This window comes from Rhopalosiphum padi, chromosome 2, assembly GCF_020882245.1.
Source record: "Rhopalosiphum padi isolate XX-2018 chromosome 2, ASM2088224v1, whole genome shotgun sequence".
NCBI lineage: Eukaryota > Metazoa > Arthropoda > Insecta > Hemiptera > Aphididae > Rhopalosiphum > Rhopalosiphum padi.
In genome coordinates this window covers 1,670,494-1,677,908 of record NC_083598.1, presented here as the reverse complement: position 1 = coordinate 1,677,908, position 7,415 = coordinate 1,670,494, and the positions used below count along the sequence as shown (strand labels likewise).

At 27.8% G+C, this 7,415-nt stretch overlaps 1 long non-coding RNA gene across 1 annotated transcript; it reads left to right on the top strand.

Moving 5' to 3' along the window:
* Nucleotides 1-1,399: 1,399 nt before the first annotated feature.
* LOC132923398 (uncharacterized) lies at nt 1,400-2,003 on the top strand. Its single transcript, XR_009661165.1, has 3 exons — nt 1,400-1,525; nt 1,619-1,730; nt 1,796-2,003. It is a non-coding gene; the product is annotated as an uncharacterized LOC132923398 (long non-coding RNA).
* Nucleotides 2,004-7,415: the final 5,412 nt, after the last annotated feature.

The following is a 7,415-nucleotide window of genomic DNA, read 5'->3' as shown; positions in this document are numbered from 1 at the left end:
ACTATATATATATATATAGGAAATAGAATATTGTACAATGTTCAATAATTTATATCTATAAAGGTATTAAAGTATGACACATACAAATTTCAATGGAATACGAGTAATTATTAAAGTTTGCATTTAAATTATGATATTCAACCTTCGCTGACACAAAATTAATATTGTGAAATAAATCGAAAATAGCATGCAGTATGTACTCGCTTGAAAAAAACAATGAATTCGAAGATTAAAAAGACTTCCTGTTTATGTTATGGCGCCTACACAATCTGTATAGGGGTTCAAACGCATAGTGTAGATATATACATCATATGATGAACCCTTTATTTATAACTTAGTACCTAATACAAAATTATAAACACTTTTTTGGAAAAATTCAACTATATATACTTACCTACACGGCTACATAATATTATATGTAGGGCTAGGATTTCTATGCAGTAAAAATTGTAAAATATGCATTTTATTTACCAAAATATGCAAGGACAATTTTTTTTAAATATCAGTTATAATATTATTACATTCTATTATTAAGTTTTAAAATGTGAACGACCGGCGATTATATCGAAGATTTATATTGGCTGAAACTGCTTTCCACAATAAATTCCACATAACACACGATGTTGCTGGATCATATTTAAATGACGTGATTTGTCCCGGATTTAAAGTACGAGTACCTAAACATATTTTTCTTCCGTTTTATAACCACCGTTTATAATGTTATACATTTTTAGAAATGTTTTGAATCCCTTATTCTTCTTTAGTATTAAGTTCATTTTAGTTTAAATAGGTAGTATATTTCCGATAATTCGACAAATAAACCATTAATTATATAGACGTTTATTAAATAAATACCAGTTCAAATTAACAAGATACCTACTCAACAATTGTTCAAAATATGCAAAAAAAAATTAATAATGCCAAATAATAAGCCAAATCGTGGACATATCTGACAACCAATCAATTTGGACTCAAGGAAAAAAACATGCAAATGCATAGAAATCCTAATCCTAATTATATGATACTTGAACAATACTTGATATTATACAAAACCTATTATATGTATTAGGAAAATCTTTTTTCTGACTACTCTGCAGACTGCAGGCACTGATCTACTCAATCGTTCAAATTCTAGTTCTAAACATATATTTTACTACTACAGCATAGACGTTATCTAGGGTAGGGTGTGGGGATGTAACCATAAGCCTAACCTGACATTTTATATATTGAGGTAAAAATATTGTTTTACCTCTCTCTTACAATCTATTTTGAGCTCTATAATTTATTTTATACATAAAAGAACAAATTCATATTTTATTAAGAGCATAATATAATTATTAATTATGCTTGAATATTATTTTTTGGTCATCTGCGTGACTAACGCACAACGTGTAGACATGGCATTTTTTCGATATCTCATCATCGTGACCGATCGCCAGCACCAGCGCATCTACGACAACCTGTATAACACTACGGTGCCAACTGCGCATGGATCCGACACGATGAACTCGTAAACATTTGTCAAGTAGGTATATACTATGAAGGCTGAAGCACTATCATTATTAAATTACATAATTTAAACGTTTGTTGATATTATTTAAATATGTCGTGTTCACAGTTCACGCATCGATTTTCCTTCGTGTGCAATGGAATATTATCATCGAATATTTTTATTCTCCGCAGCTCATATAGATTACATTGATTACAGCACAGACACAGCAAAATTGAAGGTAACCGGATGGACTGTATGCTAAGAATGCTAACATATTTATTATTTTTATTTACTACTTATAAGGTTTATGGATGCACTCTCAATTATGTTGATTTGATTTAAGCACTGAAGTTCGTTTCTCTACGATATATTTTATGTCATATATAGTTAAAATTGAGACGAAACCATGCTTAGGCGGAATGTTAGTATCGGCGATTATCGTGACAACAATATTAAAGCCATGGAATTATGTTGCTGAAGTGATATTTTATGATTAGAGTGAACTTCCGATCACTTAAAAAGTAAGTACTTAATATTTAATATTCAAAATTTGTCAAAATCAAATGATTTTATTTAACTTGATTTATCATTATAATATTAGCACAGTTACATTGTTTTTCATCTGCAAAAAGTTAGGCTTAACATTTTTAGTAAACTTATAAAGGTATATTTTGTAAAAAGAGATTGTTTTTATGAACACAAATGGTTTTTAGGTGGTACGTAATAAATAAGAAATGCAGTTGTGAAACAAAAACAATTACATTCAAATTTCAAATACTGTATGTAGGTATGCATTATCAGATTATCGCCTACGTTTAAGCATTTCGAAAGAATATACTTATAAGTTATATTATAACTAATACAAATACAACATTACAACGCATCTACGCATAATACACACACTGAAAATATAATAGGTATTCCGACTCGTAACTATACATATAACAAATAATCTATAATTTAATAAAATTATTCTAAAAGGGTATTGACCAGCGCCCAAAAAATTCTCTGACCTGTCTACCTTGTGTGTGTGTGTGTGTGTGTGTGTGTGTATCTATTGCACATAACTCTAACTCTTGGACCAATATAAGCAAATTCCCCATGAAGTTCTTCGAAATTGCATTACCCCGTTGATGAATTATAAATTGTGTAAAACGTAATAGGCTTAAATAATTTCATCTGCGAAATCTGACATAATTAATAATCTATTACACATATTATCCTCGATTTGTCGGATAACACTCTAAATGCACACTTTACTGTTCTCTTGCTATAGCTGTTGAGAGTATTTAAATTATAATTAAATATAATTCGCGTTTCGGTTAGTCTTTGTCCTGAACTCCCAGATATGACCTCGTTAAGTTAAATTAATAAACATTTTACTAAAATAATACTAATAGGTACTTATATTTAATAATTTAAACATTGTTATATTTATCAAAATCAATTATAGTATAAAAAAAACAATCGTACCAACAAAAAAAAACAAGTAAAATTAAATAAAAATTAGGAAATGCAGTACTTTATCGTTTATTAAAATATTTAAAAATAATTTTACATTCGATTTTTTTCTACAACATAAAAATTTCCGCTCCAGAATTCTGAAATTAAAAATCAGTATGAAACTAGTGTTTCTTAAACTTTTTAATCCGTGGAACCTCTACTTTTTTCTTTGTTTCAGCGACGACATTCAAATATTATTTCTGTATACCGTTTAAGCATTATAACTAGGTACGCAATAGATTATAGAAGTACATTTTTTTTTCTTTAATACAAACATTTTTTTCTCCACTAACTGTTACTAATCGTTAGTTAGGTATTTTAAAGTAATTGTCTTGACAATTTAAAACAAAATTACTTAAGCTTCGCGTGGAACACAGTTTAAGAAACGCTGCAATGTTAAATAAATGCTCGTATGTTCAAAATTATGTGAAATAATTCACCTAATCGAAAATTATCACTTTAATGGCCTAATTGTCGGTATCATTTTATATAAAATTACTTATGTATTCATAAAACAATACAAGTTTAATTATAAACACGGTAATAGTCCTTATAACAAGGGTACTGATTAGGAACACTTTGCAGCAGGTATAATGAATGTAGAATGACAAAATGTACGGAGCAAAAAACAGTAAACCACACACATTAAAAACTAACAAAATACTAAAATATAAAAACAATGAGATATTATTTATCAAACCTTAGGTTTTTATTATGTGTGTGGTCATTCTAAACGTAATTTTTTTTTTTATTTGCATATCTTACCGCATTAATACTACGTATTTTTATACATAGCATAGGTATATAATATATATAAATTATGTATATAAACGATTATTTCATATTATGTTTTTTGGTGCATGCAGAAACGCATATCTAGGTGATCAGGGGGAGCTGCAACTGCCCACTTAATTTGGTAGGTCGGTGGGCAGTTGATCGATACTATCGATATAGTCAGTTTTTAGACAAAACAATAAACACATCAATACATTTATATTATGTAAAATACTGTATCGTGTAGGTTCGATATAATGAAAATGATTTTTTTTTCATATGTGAGTATATTGAATACTTTTGTTTTTTCCCCAACCCCTACCAAAATTTCAACTGGTGCAGTTTCACTGGGAGCTTGTATATATACATTTATACAATCAACTCACTTTATAGGTTTATAACCGTGCTACCTATTTTCTACATGTCGGATTCACTTAGCGTGATTGTCATCTTCATTTTTTCCGTAAATAATAAATTTATTTGAATTCTGATTTTTAAAACGTTTAAATATACTTAAAGGCCATGTTTTTAAGTAATTGATCTTTTATACCATCTAAGAAGTCTCCTGTAACGATAAAACTTTTTTTTCCAAATGAGAATTGCATTTTTTAAATTTATAATGCATCTAAATCGAAATTTAAACGAATAATTTTTGAGCTCTTTAACATTGTGTACTAAGGATAGGTAATAGATCTATAGTGATAATATGTTTGAAATATGAAGAATTAAATATTTTAGTAATAAATATTATTCTAATGAAAATATTATAAATTTATTGTAAATATTGTTCTATTCGTTCTAATATAATGATTATTGATTACCTACTATTTCCAATTCTGATCCATCATAATTCATAATACGAGTAACGTAGGTCATAGATTATATTATATTTTTATAAAACTATTTTTAATAAAGACTATTATATTTGTATAATCATTTTACTTTAATACATTAACTGCAAAACTACTTGTTTGAATTTTGATTAATATACTTCAACATTTTCAAAAAAATCATCTTTTTAACAACTAACTGTCAAAAGGGGCGGTGCTCATTAATTGAAAAAAAGAAGCTTGTATCGTCTGAACAGGATAGGTACTCCTTTTAAGATTTACAAATCTAAGTACTTTAGAATATGGTCCTTATTAACTATAGCGGATGTTTTGAAATTCTGAAAATCATAATTCTAATAAACTTATTATGAACAACCCAAGGGGTGAGTAGCATAAGCGTAAATTTGCCTCGTTAGAAGGGGGGACTAAAATTATAAACATAGAATAGGCCCGCGGAGGGAAGCCCCCCGCACCCCCAACATATATATTTTACAATTGTATTGTAACATCTATTATATAAAATGTATATAAAAACTTCAAAATTATTTATTTAACGGCGTATAATACATAACTTTTTATCGTTGTCGTTATAAAATATTAACATATAGCTCAATCATTTTTATTTTATAACAAATTTACTATACAAAATTCATACATGAAGCTTAAATATTCACATAACACATACCTATCGGTATTCTAATTAGGAATTACGTTTTACATTTTATAATTTTCTCTAATAAATAACTTTAAATTGCTTGAAAATTTTTTAAAAAATGTAGGGGGCTAAGCCCCCCCCCCCCATTTACACCTACGGTGAGTAGGTATATTTGGTATCATCTTTATACCTTCATACACGTTGTAGGTGTTGTTAGTTACTCAAGCCCGGATTACGGGGGACCAGGGGGGGAATGGCCCCGGGCCCACAACGGATATCAAACAATAATGGGCCCCTGACGAATAGTAGGTACTTCGTGTCTTCGTATATCAAAAGAAATGTATACAATTATTTATACAAATAAAATTTTTATTTTTGTATTTAAAAAAGTAAGAAATAAATTTATAAATATGTTTTTTTTCTGAAATATTTTTATTTGTGGGTCACAAATATTTTGATTATGGTTACGTGCCCAGTGGCGTATTTAAGGTTTTTCCGCCTATAGGCACTTTCCAATTTGCCGCCTCCCCCTCCATCATTCCTAAAATTATTTATAAAACATATTTAAATATACAATTTATTATATTAAAAAATATACATTATTAATGAACATTAAATTACAAATATTAAAACTTTAAATTTTTTCTTCTACTTTTTTCCTCGGCAAATTTGTATAAATATAGTAGGTACATGTAGATAGATGTTTAATTTTGTGCGAACAAAAAATTAGTTATAAGTTTGATTTCATCAAATGAAAAATACTTATTGTAATTTTGTAAAAAAATATCGTTAAAATTTGCCGCCCTCCAAATGTTGCCGCTCTAGGCCCGGGCCTATAGGGCCTGTGCCTAAATACGCCCCTGTACGTGCCCCTAAAATTGTAGCCCAAAAATTTCTTAATTCGGGCTTGTATTATACTCAACCTTTTGTTTATTCATTGAAGCTATATTAATTATTTTAACTAAAAACTACGAAACTGTCTATTTTCAATTTCAGTTATAGTAATATATCTCATATTATACAAGTATATTATTATCTTCATGTGTTTTTAGTTTGAGCAAATTAAATTATAATTTATATTGATAATATTACCTGTTTCGCCAACAATAGTAGGATGGTTTTTTACTCTTTTCTCTTAAAATTTGAATTTTAATATTGAATAATTTTAATTACGAGTATCGTGGTTTTAACTTTTCATATTTTTACATAGATGTTTAAATTTTCGTGACGATTAATGGTATACACAATACAATAAAGTCAATAGACACTATATCACTATTTAGTATTTACACTATAGTCTATAATTAGTACCGAATAATATGAAAACAACAGTTTTACTGTTTAGTACACAGGCGTTTTCACAGGCCCATATAGACATTTTTTATAATCCTAATATTCCCCTCTCCCAAATAACTGGTGCATGTAAAATTTTAATATTAGAGTGTGATGTTTTTTAATTTGTATGCACTGCTTACAAATTATATGAATATTGTAATATTTGTAAAAACAAACGGTAAATTTACAAATATACTTAACTTATTATTTTTCCTTGTTTAATATTATCGTTTAGAACCTTCTTATTGGGTTAACATTATCGAAACTTTTCAATTATTTATTTGTCTGCCACTGGTTTAGTAATTTAACATGCCTATTATTATTAATATTAAATAGGTACCTAACAATATTTTTTTAGATTCTGAACGGAGCAATAAACGTATTGATTTTACATGTGTTTTTTTTTATGTTGAAACTGAATTCACTTGCTCAAGTATAAAAAATAATTACGATTATAAACTTCGAAGGAAGTTTCTGATAGCAAATTAGATTTAGTTTATACTTAGGTGAGTCAAATATAGACATTTCTTAGTACTATTTAAGATAATCGGAAATATAAAAAAAATATATTAACGCACACCAATGCCACAAACAATCTTTAAAAAAGCCATTAATTAGGTAACTGTTCTATTGTATGTCTAAATCGTATCCAGTTATTGAGATTGAGTACCTATGTCAATTTCAACTAAAACCCTTATTCTTCATTTAAATAACTGATTTTTCCAAATTTAAATTTAAAATGTCTATAAAAAATTGTGCTTGAATATATTTTGAAATTTTAGGTTAACATAATATAAACTGCTTATTAGTAATAATGTAACATTGT